The sequence below is a fragment of the Leopardus geoffroyi genome, chromosome C3 (genome assembly GCF_018350155.1).
Source record: "Leopardus geoffroyi isolate Oge1 chromosome C3, O.geoffroyi_Oge1_pat1.0, whole genome shotgun sequence".
Taxonomy (NCBI): Eukaryota; Metazoa; Chordata; class Mammalia; order Carnivora; family Felidae; genus Leopardus; species Leopardus geoffroyi.
The window spans coordinates 123,425,168-123,443,259 of record NC_059338.1 but is presented as its reverse complement, the minus strand read 5'-3'; the positions used below and the strand labels follow the sequence as shown (position 1 = coordinate 123,443,259).

The window sequence follows — 18,092 nt, the reverse complement described above, 5'->3', positions numbered from 1 at the left end:
GGATTGAGGTCCCCATCATAGCAGGTCAGAGTGTGGGTTTTAGAGTCAGGGATTTAATTCTTGGTTCCAAAATCTACTAGCTATGTGATCTTGAACAATTCCCTTTTATGAGTTTTCATTTCCTGCTGCATAAAATGCAGAAAAGTATTATATGCACCTCTGTGACAGAGATGAAGATTATGTGGGTTATATATATAAAAGTGCCGACACACAAAGTAAGCACTATGTAATACTGTTATTATTTTCAGTTATTTTCCATTTTCAATAATCTGTGAGTTTCAAATAATCTAATATTTCTACTTGGATAAGATTTGGCAAAATTAGCTCATTCCCTGTTATTTTTAGTCCCATTAGATGCCTCTAGAATGATTTTATTTAGATTTATTCTCAGTAACGTTTGGGAGCTTTCGATGGGGCCACATATTTATTGTTAGCATTATTCTTAGATATTTTATGCAGTTTTTGGTAGCTTTTTTATATGCTTTGGTAGTTCATTATAAATGAAATATTTTTTCTTTATTGCATTTTTAAACCTTTATTTATTTAGAGAGAGAGAGAGAGAGCGAGAGAGAGAGCGCATGCACCAGCAGGGGAGGGCAAGAGAGAAGGAGAGAGAGAGAAGCCCATGCAGGGCTCATTCCCGCTAACTGCAAGATCATGACCTGAGCTGAAATCAAGAGTAGGCTGCTTAACTGACTAAGCCGCCCAGGTGCCCTGAAAAAAAATTTTTTTTGCATTCTGTATGTCAACTGTATTAGTTCTCTTTATTAAATGTGAGGTATACGTAGCATATAGTGCTATATTAGTTTCAGGTGTACAATATAATGATTCGACAATTCCGTATATTACTCAGTTCTCATCACAGTAAGTGTACTCTTAATCCTCTATTTCGTCCACCTCCCCATCCACCTTCTCTCTGGCAACCACCAGTTTGTTCTCTGTATTTAAACGTCTGCATTTTTGTTTGTGTCTTTTTTTCTTTGCTCATCTGTTTTGTTTCTTAAATTCCACATCTGAGTGAAATCATGTGTTTGTCTTTGTCTGACTTATTTCACTTACCATTATACTCTGTAGGTCCATCCATGTTTTTTCAAATGGCAAGATCTCATTCTTTTTTATGGCTGAGTAATATTTGTGTGTATGTGTGTGTATGTATGTGTGTGTAATATGCCACATCTTTATGCATTCATGTATTGATGGACTTTTGATGGACACTTGGATTGCTTTTATACTTTTTTTTCCCAGAAAATTATCTACTTCATGAATTTCTTTTCAAATATATTAACATACAATTTTGCATTTAACATACTGGTAATTTGAAAGAACAATCCTTTTACTTATCAGACAAACTTTTCCATGTTTAATTTTATTTACCTTTTATTTTTGACTAGATTTTCTAGAGATTTATTAACAATATTATTTTTTAAAGAAAATATAAGCTCTTGGATTCATTTTATTTTCATTTTGCTTCAAATTTACTTTTACTCTTATTTTTAAAAATATTTTTTATTTATTTTTGAGAGAGAGAGAGAGACAGAGTGTGAGCGTGGGAGGAGCAGAGAGAAAGGGAGACATAGAATCCAAAGCAGGCTCCAGGCTCTGAGCTGTCAGCACAGAGCCCGATGCGGGGCTCGAACCTACAAACCATGAGATCATGACCTATCTGAGGAAGTTTAACTGACTGAGCCACCCAAGTGCCCCTTTACTCTTACTTTTTAAATTTAATTATTTTTATAATTTCCCCAGGTCAATGATTACCTTATTTTTAAAAAGCTAGATTATGTATTTATAATAAATTTTCTTCTGAGTGTACCTTTGCTTATATTTGGTGTATTACCTTACATTTTTCTTTTTTTTCTCATTTTCTTATGTGTTCTTAAATATTAGAAAAGTGTTTTTTGACCCTAATATTATCTAAATTGTTGTTTTATCATTTTATCATCATTTCTTCTCTTGGCTATTGGTTATTGTGGCAGTTTCCTTTATCTGTAAGTCTCCCTATTACACCACGCTCCAGACTGCTAAAAGCAATATGCTGTCCTCAATAGATGTTGCTGAAGGGTACAAACTTGTGACTAGTAGATAAATAAGTATTAAAGATCTAATGTACAGCATAATGACTATAGTCAACAATGCTGTATTATAAACTTCAAAGAAGCTAGGTTGCTAAGAGACTAGATCTTAATTGTTCTCACCACAAAAAAGAAATGATAATTATGTGATATGATAAGACTGTTAAATTTAGCCAGCACTAAGGTGGTAATCATATTACAATACATGAATGTATGAAATTAACACCTTGTGCACCTTAAATGTATAGTGTTATATGTCAATTATTTCTCAATTTAAATATTTTCCCACCGACTCTCTATTTTATATAATGTAAAGTCAAAATGCATACAAGACATATTAACTGAACCTTCATCTGTAATCCTCATCCAACATTTTGTCACCATCACCTGCTGAAAATCCTCTCATCATTATATGACTCCCTTTTTTTGGTTACTTGTGTTCTTTCTTACTGAACTTCTCTGGCCACGTGCTTTATTATGCATTCTCTGTGTAACTTCTTTATCCCCAGTGAAAAATTCAGCCATCTTTCTTGGGTGCTTTCAGAGAGTTTTGAAGTCATTTATATGCAGCACTCACCATATTCTATAGGCATTATTTGCCTCAGTGCTTGTTCCCTAGCAAGCTTCCTGACTTGTATATTGCAGTTACATTTAATCGTTAAAATATTTCTGTGAATTAGATGTTATCTTCTACTGAAGATGGAGAAATTGAGATTCTGAGTTTAATATTTCCAAAGTCACAGAACTGGTCAATAACATAGATAGGGCTTTAATCCAACTTTGCATCAACTGCATTAATGTTTCACATGCTTTGACAAAAATATCTCCTCATGGTCAAAGATATTTAAGGGTAGAGAAAGACATCTGGAGATTTTGCCTGAAGTAACGCAATATAAGCACATATTCATCTGAAGCACTTTTTTTTACTTTATTTTTAATTTAATTTTTAATTTTTTAAATTTACATCCAAATTAGTTAGCATATAGTGCAACAATGATTTCAGGAGTAGATTCTTTAATGCCCCTTACCCATTTAGTCCATCCCCCCTCCCACAACCCCTCCCGTAACCCTCAGTTTGTTCTCCATATTTATGAGTCTCTTCTGTTTTGTCCCCTCCCTGTTTTTATATTATTTTTGCTTCCCTTTCCTTAGGTTCATCTGTTTTGTCTCTTAAAGTCCTTATATGAGTGAAGTCATATGATTTTTGTCTTTCTCTGACTAATTTCACTTAGCATAATACCCTCCAGTTCCATCCACATAGTTGCAAATGTCAAAATTTCATTCTTTTTGCTTGCCGAGTAATACTCCATTGTATATATATACCACATCTTCTTTATCCATTCATCCATCGATGGACATTTGGGCTCTTCCCATACTTTGGCTATTGTTGATAGTACTGCTACAAACATGGGGGTGCATGGGTCCCTTCAAAACAGCACACCTGTATCCCGTAGATAAATGTCTAGTAGTGCAATTGCTGGGTCATAGGGTAGTTCTATTTTTAGTTTTTCAAGGAATCTCCATACTGTTTTCCAGAGTGGCTGCACCAGCTTGCATTCCCATGAAGCACTTCCTTTCACAGTAAGTCTCATTAGTTTGGTTCTACTCCAAAATATATTTAAATGTGTTTCAACATAAAGCAATATTTTATTGTTCTCCATTAGGAAAAATAATGATCTTTTACCTGCATTTGATAGTTCACTGTGGATGCTACTCTATGGCGAGTCTATCACATTATGATTGTTAGGCTGAATTATAAAGAAATGAAGCCACATCTAAAATTCACCCCTGAGGTAATTTTTTCACCTTATTCCAGACTCCCATAAAAATACAGATACAGATAACAGATTCACCACTTCAGTCACTGAAGACAGCTACCCAGAATGGTATGATGCAAAGTTTTAAAGCTGTTCTTCGTGGAAATATTTCTATCTTTATCATCTTATTGAGACATCAGACCCACTTTTTATATGGTGAATTGAAAGGTTATTTGAGCTCTGGCTCTTTTATTGATTCAGGACAATAATTGTCAAAGGACTTTTTTTAGTGAGAATAAGATTCTTAGGGGCCCCTGGGTGGCTCAGTCCGTTGAGCATCTGACTTCAGCTCAGGTCATGATCTCACGGTTCGGTTCCTGAGTTTGAGCCCCACATCAGGCTCACTGATAATCAGCACAGATCTCACTTTAAAATCTCTGTTCCCTCTCTCTCTCTGCCCCTCCCCCACTTGCATGTGCGCTCTCTCTCAAAAATGAATATTAAAAAAAAAAGGAAAATTAGATTCTTAATTGCTCACTTAATTTTTAATACTGACTCAAGTAACTCTCTATGTCCAATTCTCAAACTTCATTTTCTCCCTAACAATCATCTGTTTTGCAGTAAAAAATATTAATACTTTTGCATGCCATTGGTTCAGCAATTGGGAGAATTCAGTCTTGGGAGAATATTTGCTTGATACACTAGGTTTATGAATTACTCTATTTTTTTATGTTTTTATTTTAATTCCAGTTAGTTAACATATAATATGAATTACTCCATTAATAAGGTTACTAACAAATTATCAACTTTGTCATTTTAGTTTTATTTCCTCCACAGAAAATATAATACACTTCAGCAGTAAATTAGAAGCCTAATCAATGCCTTCCTGAACCCTAGGAAAAATCTTTATAGTAAAACAATTTTTTGTGTTCAACTTGCATGTTTTGATATGGATGAAACTTTATGAATTATTTAAATCAGTCTCTATTCCCATATTTACCATCTCTACCACCTTATTGAATATACTGAGATGGTCTAGAAGCAAATTTTTTGAGTTAAATTGTTCGTAGTTCTCAGTATATGACATCATAGCTGCTGGGAGCCTGATGAATTTGATGCAAGCTGGCTTTCCTGTGGTTGTGACTCTCAGAAATTTGGCTCCATCCATATTCACCTTTTTTTTTCTATTGAAAAGTATTCCTTCTTGTAAAAATCATCAGATAGATTGTTGAAAAGCTGTTAAACCATTATTTCACTGTTAATCTCTTTAAATTTCTACGTACTTTTACAGACATCATCACTAGATATAGTATACCATGATCTACATATATATATAACATGTATATGTATATGTATATGTATATGTATATGTATATGTATATGTATATACATATGTATATGTATATGTATATACATATGTATATGTATATAATCAGTGCAGAGCTCTGATATATGTATACATATATACATATATATACGTACACACACACACACACACACACACATATATATATATATAATCATTCTGTATTCTTGCCTAACACATTGTTTCTTTTATGTAGTAAGCATATAAACAGACCTGGAACATGTGATAAGGTATCAGATTGGCTGTTTCTCATCTGAGATCTTTACCCACTTTCTCCTACTATGTGAGTTTTACTCTCCAAGATAGCTTTGAAGTTGACTTTGAAGGAAACTTTAAGCAATTTTAATTTACTCACTTGATTGTAATTTCCATTTATGTTATTCCAAACCCCTCCCCTGCTTAGCTCTTGGCAAAGCATTCTGGTGATTTGATTGCAAATTTTCCTTCATGTTGGATTGTAGATGTTGTGAGATGGCCCACTGCACTTATGGTGCAGAGCTTTCATGTAAAAGATACAGGGTTTAGACTCATTGGATTTTCCCTGGTAACAAAAACCAATGTGATAAACAAGCATGTAAAGATGTCTTACTGGATTTAAATTCACCAACTCAAACTTACAAATTGTGGTAGGGTGAGGACTATCATCTCCTTTGCTATTGAGTTCATTTGATGGAGCTACAGAGATAAAACTAGAGAATTATTTCATTTCTCTCATTATCATGATTATCTCCAAGTTCCAGATTTGCCCTCTGATTACTATTTCTAGTGTTGCATCTTTCTATTTGCAAATAATTAACAAAGTTGTTAACGTTTGAAATGTAAATGAAAAAGTAACACAGAAATATCCAAAATCAGAGTTTTAGAACTTAAGTGTCAACAGGGAAGTGAAGGCAATAAAAAATAAAATTATATCTTGTATTTTGTAAATCGCATTTTTATCTAGGTCAGTTTCATCAGAAAATTAAACTGAATTATACAAACCAATGAGTTGTGTGCATATAGGTGTGTGTGTGAATTCAAACCTTTACAAATTCTGTAGTTGATAAGGTGACAACCGCATTGAAAAAAAAGAGAAAATGGCATACACTGCAACATGTATCCACAAATATACCTAGTCACCAGACAATAAACTCATCTCCCCTAGTGAACCAGTGGCATTACAATAATGTTTCTCCAAGCTATGTCTCCTCTTCTTTTATTTTTTATTTATTTTTTTTAGTTTATTTTTTTGAGAGAGATAGAAAGGGAGAGTGAGCACAGGGGAGGGACAGAGAGAAAGGGAGAGTGAGAATCCCAAGCAGGCTCCACACTGTCAGTGCAAACTCGACGCGGGGCTTGAAGCCACGAACCGTGAGATCATGACCTGAGCCTAAATCAGGAGTCAGACGCTTAACTGACTGAACCACCCAGGTGCCCTCCTTTCATTTAAAAAAAAAATCTTTATTTTATTTTTAAGAGAGAGGGAGCAGGCGTGGAGGAAAGACAGAAAGAGAGGGAGACAAAGAATCTGAAGCTGTCAGCACAGAGTCCTACGCGGGGCTTGAACCCACAAGCCGTGGGGTCATGACCAGAGCTGAAGTCAGATGCTTAACTGACTGAGCCACCAAGGTGCCCCTCTTTCACTTTTGAATATACCTTAAATATTAATTGGTACCTTTGATTTTCTCCTAAGAGAAATTTACCAAAATTTATAATCATTCATTACCCTTGTAAATATTTTACTGTTAATGTGTTTTCATGGAAAAACATGGATTGTCTTGTATGGACAAATAGAATTCTGATGTTTTTGCACAGATATGACAAAACCGTATGTCATTTAATTTCCGGCCTCCTCCGCCAATCCCTCCTCCCTTACTCCCAAACTTCCACAGGTCACTTTGCTTTAGTATATATTGGGAAGTAGGGGTTTTGTTTCGTCTTCACTTCGGAAAGTCATTCCTGTCGAAGTTACTTCTCTAGAGTCCTTCCTAGAACTGCCTTGGGCTGTTTGTTGCCAGGTGTTTATGGATGTAGTTCCCTCAACAGGACGCCCCCTGCTTTTTCAGCAGAGCCAACACAGAGGTAACAATGAAGTGATGAAGTTCCTTATACTCCTTTCTCCCTTTATTTTCCTCTATCACTGTCAATAAATTAGTGCACATTTATCAGATTTGACTGAAGTGTTGAGTGTAGTTTGTCAAACACTTTTCATTTATTATAATGAGAAGGCAAATACTTTCAGCTATAGCTTCCTATGACTGCTATATTGATGCAAAGAAAAACACCTAATGGGGTGCCCTAAATCTATCTGTAGGTCCTATCTTTGTTCTCCACACTTCTGACTATTTTAGAATACCTCCTTCTTTAAATGTCCTTGACATAAGTATTTTAAAAGAACATCAACGAGGCAGGGGCACCTGGGTGGCTCAGCTGGTTAAGCGTCTAACTCTTGATTTTGGCTCAGTCATGATTTCACTGTTCATGAGTTCGAGCCACATCGGTCTCCGTACTGGCAGCATAGAGCCTGCTTAGGATTCTCTCTCTCCCTCTTTTTCTTCCCCTCCCCCACTCATTCTCTGTCTCTCTCTCTCTCTCTGTCTGTCTCTCTCTGTCTCTCTCAAAATAAATAAATAAGCTTAAACAAAGAGAGAAAGAAAACTTATGAGGCAAATGCTCCACAGTAGAATATAACCCAAATATTTGCTATTTATTCTATATTAACCTGAATAATGCTTTCAGTAGGAGAGCCTCCATTATAGATTTTGGCATTCCAAACTCAAGAATACTGGAGCCTAATAAATTAAAACATGACATGTCAAATGTTGATATTTTTTCTCATGGTAAGAAATGTTTGCTAGCATAACACAATTTTTGGTAAATCATGTTTTAAATATGCTAGGGATGTTTGATATTTGAAGGAATAATATGGAATTATTTTGTAAGACAAATCAATTGGTAATCAAGCTTACTGAATAGTCTTGATTTACACATATCATCTTAAAGTTGGCACATATATGTGTACAGTTGTCTGGCTTGTAATTTGTCAAACACTAGGTATATTGAGCTACTGCCAAATTGTATAAGATCTTAAGGCAAAGTCACAGTTATTCCAACTTTGTGAAATCATTCTATACAGATGTGTTACCAGAGCTCTTAAACCCATGTATTAGGTAGGAGCCAGATCTGTGGTGAGGACTATTCTGTGTCTAAGAAGAGATGAGCTGTTCTGAGTGAGCTGGAGCCGTTGGGAGAGGTAGTTATAGATGCCACTCTGGGCTGTGGGCAGGAGGACTTTGTGGAAACAACATTGTTTCTGTGTTCCTCTCATTCTCTAATCTTTTACTTTTTCCTTCCATTAGCCAAACCCAGGTAGCAGTCAGTTGGCAAGGGTGTCTAGGTGATTTAGGGGATTAGTTATCTCGGTATGCAGAACAGAGCAATAAAAGGGCCGAGAATGGAGCTGAGAAGAAGCAGAATGGCCAAGACATGTGGTGTTGACATTTTTATTTCTTCTTGGAAATCAAATATCATAGAGATGTGGATGCCTTGTTTGGTTAAGAAAAAAAAAAAAGGTAGGGGTCCTTGGGTGGCTCAGTTGGTTAAGTGTTCCACTCTTTATTTCAGCTCTGTTCATGATCTCATGGTTCGGAGTTCGAGCCCTGCGGTCAGCTCCATGCTGACATTGCAGAGCCTGTTTGGGATTCTCTCTCTCCCTCTCTTCTGCCTCTCTCTCTCTCTCTCTCAAGTAAATAACCTTAAGAAAAGGGCAGGGGGGGGGGAAGGTAGTAAGAGAACATATGGATGTGAGGACAGCCAAACTTCTCCAGAGAGTGTATCTAGAAAATGAGTGGGCTTAAGCCCAAATCACTGAAGCAGAGTAAATCCTAGTGAAGCTATGGGGAAAAAAAATTCTGGACTGAGAATAAAATGGAGACTATAGAGTTGTTTCAGTGTTACCCTAGATATCTGTTCTTGAACAAGTCCTTATCATTGTGAACATCAGTACCCTTCCTGCCTCCCCCCCCCCCGCCCCTCCCTTCCTTTCTTCCTTGAGTGGTAAGTTTGAGGATTGGACAGGATGCTCCTGAGATTCCTTTCATGTTCAACATTTCGTGTGTGTTGGTGAGCAGAGTTCTATCAATAAAATATGCTTTTTCCAAGATTCTATCCGTATGCCCCTGCATTGTGGTCTGACATTCAGAAAAGTATTCTGGCCAATAGGAGTTCTGCCTATCAGGTTTTTACTTTTGTTATTCTTTTTAGGACCTGGGGTTCCTGAGGTGAAGGGTGGTGGATCTCAGTATTTTTTAATGGTGAAATCCCTTGCAAGTGTTTTTTCTTGTTAAAAGTTCAGTGTTTCTCTCTTCCTCCCTTGGATTCTTCCTCTATTTTTCTTTTTCCTTACTAATATGCATTTAAGGTCTAATATGTATAAGCTACACAAAATTAAATAAAATGTCCTCTAAAATGTTTCATGGAAGAGTTACCTAATTATCAGAAAGTGAATATGCATAAAATGAAATCACTGATAAGATTTATACACAATTTGCTACTGAAAATTTGATTTGAAGATGTAATGATTAGGTTAAAAAGGTAGTAACTGTGACTGTACTGGCTTTTCAAAAAACCCAGCTGCTAATTAATAATCACCTTCTTTGAAATTTTATCCTAGGGCTTCATTCTAACCTATCGATTTTTATCGTCAATGAAATGTAAGTGCCATCCGACACCGTATTCCACCAGAGCTGATCAGGTACATTTTTAGTTCATTTGGGCATAGAGTACATACTGTAGGGAGAATGGAGTGGGGCACCTAACTGGAAAGACAGAAGAGAAATAAAGCATTAAACAGGAGTCCTGGGAACTGAAGGGAAATCTTTGCCTATTTCAAAATATACTTTAAAGGCTAAACTGGGAAGCCAGGCAAAGGAAGGTTTTAATTTGTGTGAGGGAGATTGAAGGCAGCTGTCTTTGCTCTCTCTCCTGTCTTTCAGCTGACTCTCCGCATGTTTTGCCTCTAGCCCCAACAAACTCAAATGCTTGGATGAGCTACTAAGTAGAAATAAAAATGATAATTCTCTTTTATTTCTTCTTTTTCTATGCAGTCATAATAGGTGGATTTTCATTAAACATGGGAAGATAAAAAATGGGAAACGCACTTTCCCTGAACTCTCTCAATGTTCTATAAAATGTTCAATTAACCATACTTGCCACTGTCCATATTTCTTTCCATACTCTCTAAATTGCATGAGGTCTCTCTAGTGCTTCAGTTAACATTAAAAAAGGAGAGTCAATTTATTATTTTTCACTGAACTCAGAATAGCTGGGTGAATAAATACCACTACCAATAATTTCGTTTGCTTCGACCTATTGTTTAAACTTTTGAGGAACCATAACACAGTAGGAACTAAAACCGTCTTAAAAGAAAAAGTCTGCTAGTAGATAATAGGAAGAAAACTTGATTTTCTCCATGTCTTTGTGCACAATCTCCAGCTACCATCCTTACTTTGGGCTATCAAATCATGTAACAGCCTGCAAGTAATTCTATCCATGTATCATATAGAGAATTATTAATAAGAAAAATTATGAAGGAGAATAGGCATTATACATAGAGAAATTAGGGTATGAACCCCAGCTCTGCAGTGGAATAGCCATGTGATCTGTGCCAAGTTATTTACTCTATCAAAGCATCTGCTCATTTGTAAAATGGGGATTATAATACTTAACTCACAGGTTATTGTAAAGATTGAGACACTGAATGAAAAACACCAAGAACAGTGAGTGCAACGTAATGGCTCAGTAGTTCAATAATGCTATTATCAGTGGAAATGAAACAAGAAACTTTTTGTCATTGTTTTAATTGACTATTTTGCTACGAGAATGCAGAGGTCAAAACAGTGATTTTTCTTTTTATTTCAGAAAATAAAAATTTCTGTCCGTTTCTATTAGTAGGGAAGTGTGTGTGTGTGTGTGTGTGTGTGTGTGTGTTTGTGAAAAGATAGAGAATACACTGGCACAATGGGTGTGATGTTCCTTCCTGGGTGTGCTTAAATTGATTGCTTTAAAACATTATTTCGTGGCAATGTAGGGGAAAGAGCACTTGAGTTGGAATAAGAAAAATTAGGTTTATGTCCTAGTGCTGCCAAATATTGATTGTATTAAAAATTTGATTCAGGTAGGTACCCTAAAAATGTTAGATTTAAAAACAAATGAGTTTTTAGCCCCTGAACATCAGGGTTGGGTATAATTTCAGTAGACTACACTTTTTTTTTTTAAGATCTTGAAAGAGTGATGAGAACTTGAAAACAAACTTAGCTTGAGCAGGTGTTCCTGTTGTGGAAAAGACTTAAGCTGCTAGAAATGTCACCTCCTCCAAAATGTTTTCTTTACTGACCTAGAGCCACTAACAGGGACTTCATCATTACTGAACGATGTGTGTAGTTCAGTGATTCTCAAACTTTTTTTGTCTCAGGACATTGTCATGCTTTTAAAAATGACTGGGCACCCTGGAAAGTTCTTGTTTTTGTGAGTTAAATTTATTGATATTGCTGTATTAAAATTTAGAACAAATTTAAAATATAAGACCATCGTATGCTAACATAAATAATATTTCCATGAAAAAGAATTCCATTTTCCAAAATTAAAAAAAAATTCTGAGAAGAATGGCATTCCTCCTTTCCTGCCTCATTTTTGCAAATCTTATTAATGCCTAGCTTCATAGAAGACAGCTAGATTTTCTTACCTGCTTCTGCATTCATTTGTTGAGATAGTAACTATCATGTAGCTTCTGGAAAACTCCACTATACACTTGTAAAATAATGACAGTAAAAAAATCAATGAATATCTTAGATATGTTATAAAATAAATCTTGACCTCATAGGTCACTTTAAAAGATCTAAGGGACTCTCATGGGTTCCTAGCCCACACTTTGAATACCACTGTTATTGATTAATCATTGTTTCTTTTAGCTGTCTTCTTGTAAATTCAAAGACTCTTGAAAAGGGTACAAAATTACTCAACACTGCAAGGTGAATTGATTAAACTCTTGAGTCCTGAATGGGAGAGAGGAAAAGAATGAGAATAACATAGACTTGAAGGGAATGTGGCCTTGAAAAAAGTGGGAGATGGGAGGCAGTGAATCCTAATATCAGTTATATTTTGGAGTTTGTAAATGAGCTCCATCACTTCATAGTGGCTTACATTTGCTAGTTACCTAATTCTTCTAAGTCTTGGGTTATCCATATGTAAAATAAGGGTAATAATATTTAATTCATGTATTGTGATGATGATTAAATCAAATAATGTTTGTAAAACACTTAATGTCTGACACATAGTAAGTGGCCCATTATTAAGCCGTTATTTTTATTGTTATTTTATACAGGATTTGACCTGCTCGTAAACATATGTAGACTCTTTCTTCAGAGTTCCACTATGTGCAGCAATAAATATCGTATTCTGAGGGCTCTCTTTTATCCTGTTTTAAAATCCTGGTAGGAAATTAAAGCAAGAATGAGGGTAGTATGGAAGATAGAAGGGAGGCACATTAGACTGGGGTTGAAATTTCAGGTTATACATCACAAGACAGGCTTTCAATTAGAACTCTGGTAGTAGGAATGTGGAAGAGGGCTTCAGATGGTGTTACTCACTAAATTGTGTTCCTTCCCAAATTCATATGTTGAAGTCCTAAACCCTGGTGTCTCAGAATGTGACAGTATTTGGAGATGGGGTGTTTAAAGAGGTAATTAAGATTAAAGGAGATGATTGGGTACAATGGACAAATTATGGAAACAACCAAGTGTTCATTGACTGATGAATGGATAAAGAAGATGTTGTGTATGGCACAAAAACAGACACATAGACCAATGGAATAGAATAGAAACCCCAGAACTAGACCCACAAACGTATGGCCAACTCATCTTTGACAAAGCAGGAAAGAACATCCAGTGGAAAAAAGACAGTCTCTTTAACAAATGGTGCTGGGAGAACTGGACAGCAACATGCAGAAGGTTGAAACTAGACCACTTTCTGACACCATTCACAAAAATAAACTCAAAATGGATAAAGGACCTGAATGTGAGACAGGAAACCATCAAAACCTTAGAGGAGAAAGCAGGAAAAGACCTCTCTGACCTCAGCCGTAGCAATCTCTTACTCGACACATCCCCAAAGGCAAGGGAATTAAAAGCAAAAGTGAATTACTGGGACCTTATGAAGATAAAAAGCTTCTGCACGGCAAAGGAAACAACCAACAAAACTAAAAGGCAACCAACGGAATGGGAAAAGATATTTGCAAATGACATATCGGACAAAGGGCTAGTATCCAAAATCTATAAAGAGCTCACCAAACTCCACCCCCGAAAAACAAATAACCCAGTGAAGAAATGGGCAGAAAACATGAATAGACACTTCTCTAAAGAAGACATCCGGGGGAGCCTGGGTGGCTCAGTCGGTTAAGCGTCCAACTTCAGCTCAGGTCACGATCTCGCGGTCCGTGAGTTCGAGCCCCGCGTCGGGCTCTGGGCTGATGGCTCAGAGCCTGGAGCCTGCTTCCGATTCTGTGTCTCCCTCTCTCTCTGCCCCTCCCCCGTTCATGCTCTGTCTCTCTCTGTCTCAAAAATAAATAAAAAACATTAAAAAAAAAAATAAAGAAGACATCCGGATGGCCAACAGGCACATGAAAAGATGTTCAGCGTCGCTCCTTATCAGGGAAATACAAATCAAAACCACACTCAGGTATCACCTCACGCCAGTCAGAGTGGCCAAAATGAACAAATCAGGAGACTCTAGATGCTGGAGAGGATGTGGAGAAACGGGAACCCTCTTGCACTGTTGGTGGGAATGCAAATTGGTGCAGCCGCTCTGGAAAGCAGTGTGGAGGTTCCTCAGAAAATTAAAAATAGACCTACCCTATGACCCAGCAATAGCACTGCTAGGAATTGACCCAAGGGATACAGGAGTACTGATGCATCGGGGCACTTGTACCCCAATGTTTATAGCAGCACTCTCAACAATAGCCAAATTATGGAAAGAGCCTAAATGTCCATCAACTGACAAATGGATAAAGAAATTGTGGTTTATATACACAATGGAATACTACGTGGCAATGAGAAAAAATGAAATATGGCCTTTTGTAGCAACGTGGATGGAAGTGGAGAGTGTGATGCTAAGTGAAATAAGCCATACAGAGAAAGACAGATACCATATGGTTTCACTCTTATGTGGATCCTGAGATCCACATGGGGGAGGGGAAGGAAAAAAAAAAAAGAGGTTAGAGTGGGAGAGAGCCAAAGCATAAGGGACTGTTAAAAACTGAGAACAAACTGAGAGTTGATGGGGGGTGGGAGGGAGGGGAGGGTGGGTGATGGGTATTGAGGAGGGCACCTTTTGGGATGAGTGCTGGGTGTTGTATGGAAACCAATTTGACAATAAATTTCATATATTAAAAAAAAAAAGAAGATGTTGTGTACACACACACACACACACACACACACAGGAATATTACTCAGAGATGAAGAAGAAATGAAATCTTGACATTTGCAATGATGTGGATGGGTCTAGAGAGTAATATGCTAAACAAAATGAGTCAGTCAGAAAGAGACAAATACCATATTTCACTCATGTGTAGTTTTTAAGAAACAAAACAAATGAGCAAAGGGGGAAAATGATAGAGACAAAGTAAGAAACAGGCTTTTAAAAAAAGTGTTTATTTATTTTTGAACTAGAGAGAGCATGAATGGGGAAGGGACAGAGAGAAAGAGACAGAAGATCTGAAGTGAGCTCTGTCCTGACAGCAGAGAGCCTGATGTGGGGCTCAAACTCACAAACTGTGAGATCATGACCTGGGCCGAAGTCAGATGCTTAACTGACTGAGCTATCCAGGCACCCCAACAGATGCTTAACTATAGAGAACAGACTGATGGTTACCAGAGGGGAGAAGGAGATGAACTAGGTGATGGGGATTAAGGAGGGCACTTGTGATGAGCACCAGGTGTTGTATGTAAGTGCTGCATCACTAAATTGTATACCTGAAGCTAATATTACACTGTATGTTAACTGGAATTTAAATTTAAGAAAACTTCAAAAAACAGAGGTCATTGGTATAGGCTTGATCCAACATGACCAGTATCTTTTTTTTTTATTTTTTAAATGTTTATTTATTTTTGACAAAGAGAGACAGAGAGAGAGAGACAGAGACAGAGAGAGAGACAGAGGATGAGCAGGGGAGGGACAGAGAGAGAGGGAGACACAGAATTGGAAGCAGGCTCCAGGCTCCTAGCTGTCAGCACATAGCCCAACGCGGGGCTCGAACCCACAAACCGAGAGATCATGACCTAAGCCGAAGTTGGACGCTTAACCGACTGAGCCACCCAAGCGCCCCACAACATGACCAGTATCTTTATAAGAAGAGGAGATAAGGATGCAGACGCACAGAGAGGGCAGACCTTGTGAAGATGTTGAAAGATGGCCATCTACAAGAATGTGGTTAAGTCCCTTATAGGGAGAAACCAGGAGAGGGGTTTTGCCTGCTCCCTCTGCACTGAGCCCTTGGGGAATAGCCACTGGGAGTGCTTGCTTGCACTTTAGCAACTGCTGCTTTATTTGCTGTGGAACACGTAATGCTCTCCTAAAGCAGCTCTAAAAGTTGGGGCTTTAGATGTGTGAACAAGCTACTTCCAGGGGGATGCTGGCGACTAGGTATTACTGTTGCAGTGAGCTGTAGGGAGAAGACAGGATGTGCCCATCAGCTCCCCCAGTATTGCAGTCAGCCATGGCACTTGCTAATCGGAAGTCAGACCTTCAGGCAGCAGCTTGTAAAGTGTGCAGTCTTCCAGGGAGACACTGAGAGTTATGGATTTTTACCTGTTTTCTCTGTGTCGAGACCTGTGGAGATAGCCTCAGTGAGTGCTTGTTGGCTGCAGTCCACTGGGACTTGTGAATGTCTCTTTGGTTTTCAGAGGTGGAGGAGGGGGGTTTAATCCCTCAGATGGGGCAGCTGGTGTTGGGGCACTAGATGTGCAGTCCAGACTCTTCTCTTCTCAGGGAGAATCTGGGAGTTGGGCTTCCATCCCAATTGTATGTGGCTGTGCTGGGGGTGGGGTTTATGACAAGAGATTGTGTCAGCCTTTCTAACTCGTTTCAATATGCATGTTTTCTTTTTTGCCCCCTGTGACTCCCATCCCTCAGCTAGTTTCTGGATTTCTCTTAGAGATAACTGCTTCATGTGTAGCTTGTACATTTGGTGTGTAATGGGAAGAGGGAAGTTCGGGATCCTCTTATGTCACCATCTTGGTCCAGAGTCTAGTCAATGTTCTTTTGAGTGACCTCTGACTCAGTTTTCTGGTTGACTGACTGGATGTATGATAATACTGCCAAACATATAATAGGGCCTCTCTTCGAGCGTGTAGTTGTTGGCATAAGGCATGGATTTAATTCATTCTTTCATAAGAATGTTTCCTTAATTAGTTCTTTTGTGTTTATTTATATTTCTTAATGTTTATTTTTGAGAGAGAGAGAGAGAGAGAGAGAGAGAGAGAGAGAGCGAGCAGGGGAGGGGCAGAGAGAGAGGGAGACACAGAATCTGAAGGAGGCTCCAGCCTCTGAGCTGTCAGCACAAAGCCTGACATGGAGCCTGACATGGAGCGGGGCCCAGCAGGGCTTGAACTCATGAGCTGTGAGATCAGTGACCTGAGCTGAAGTTGGATGCTTAACTGACTGAGCCACCGAGGCGCCCCTCCTTAACTAGTAGTTTATAACACTTGCTCATTCTCACAAGCATCAAAAATTTTTTTTGTCATCTATTTTACAAATGACCTTTAATTTGCCTTTTAAAAATTTTAAATTAACAACTAAAAATTCTTCTTACAGGACAACCTTTGCCTTGTTAGCGTTTTTCTGGTAAACTCTTTTTTGCAAGAGTTGCAAGATGATCTGGAATAAATTTAAACTTCCTTAATTGAGTAAGCTTTTATTAAAGTTATAGAACTATGGATAATTAAGTCATGAACAGTAAACTACATGAGAGTCTGGTGGAAAAAAAAATCAATGCATGCAAAACTGATTGTTGCTTTTCCTAGAGATACTAAATTAGGGACTGTGAAGACTATATTGTGTATACTAAATTTGGAGCTTCTCTTAGCTGGTCTACATTAGCAGAGAGACCATAAACAAAATTAATTTAGGTGATGCTTCAGTGTAACAATGTTTTTCCTTGCTTTTCTGACTTTCTGAATACCGATAATAGATTCTCAAGTATTTTTTTTAAAGGACACTGCTATTTATATCAGTAGTTTCTTTTTTTTGTCAAATCAAGTTAAGTAGAAAATACTTAATGGTGATTTGTAATTCAGCAGAAATGAAACAGCAAATGCTACTTTTTTGAAAAAGTCTTTAAAAAGGTTTTTTTTGGAAATAATTATTTTATACTGCCTACTCCATGATTTATTAGTTGATTACTAAAAGCTTTCTTCTTTTTGAGCTGTTTTAGAAGTGAAGTTGGTAGAATATCTTTATTTCTACAGGAATCACTGGAAAATGTGTAGAAGAACATTTATTCAAAAAAGGCCATAAATCCTTTTAATAAGTTGAAGTTCTCTTGCCTTTTTTTCCCACTATCTGGGTCAGGTATGTAGGATATGGTTTGTGTAAATGATAATAGAGAAATTTAAGTGTAAAGGTAGAGAATCTAATCCTAGGAACATACAATATTAGAAATGGCGACTATGTAACTGCAACTTCACATGAGCTCATGATTCACTTGTATATGTAAATCATATGCATTTTATATCCTAAATATATCTCAGTCTCAGCTCTTTACCTCTCTGGCTCAGGCTCTCCCTTCCTCTCTCCATTTTAGCCTACAGGTTTGTTTCCTTGTATCAATTCAGGTGAACCATTCACGCTGCAATCTCTGTGACTGTA

The 18,092-nt window shown here is 37.4% G+C and overlaps 1 long non-coding RNA gene across 2 annotated transcripts in view; it reads left to right on the top strand.

Moving 5' to 3' along the window:
• The window catches only part of LOC123585971, a 318,427-nt gene that overhangs the window by 146,264 nt on the left and 154,071 nt on the right, over positions 1–18,092 (top strand). For both annotated transcript variants that reach the window (XR_006706510.1, XR_006706511.1), the window contains one exon: positions 9,847–9,927. This is a non-coding gene — a long non-coding RNA (uncharacterized LOC123585971). The remainder of the gene's footprint in view (positions 1–9,846; positions 9,928–18,092) is intronic.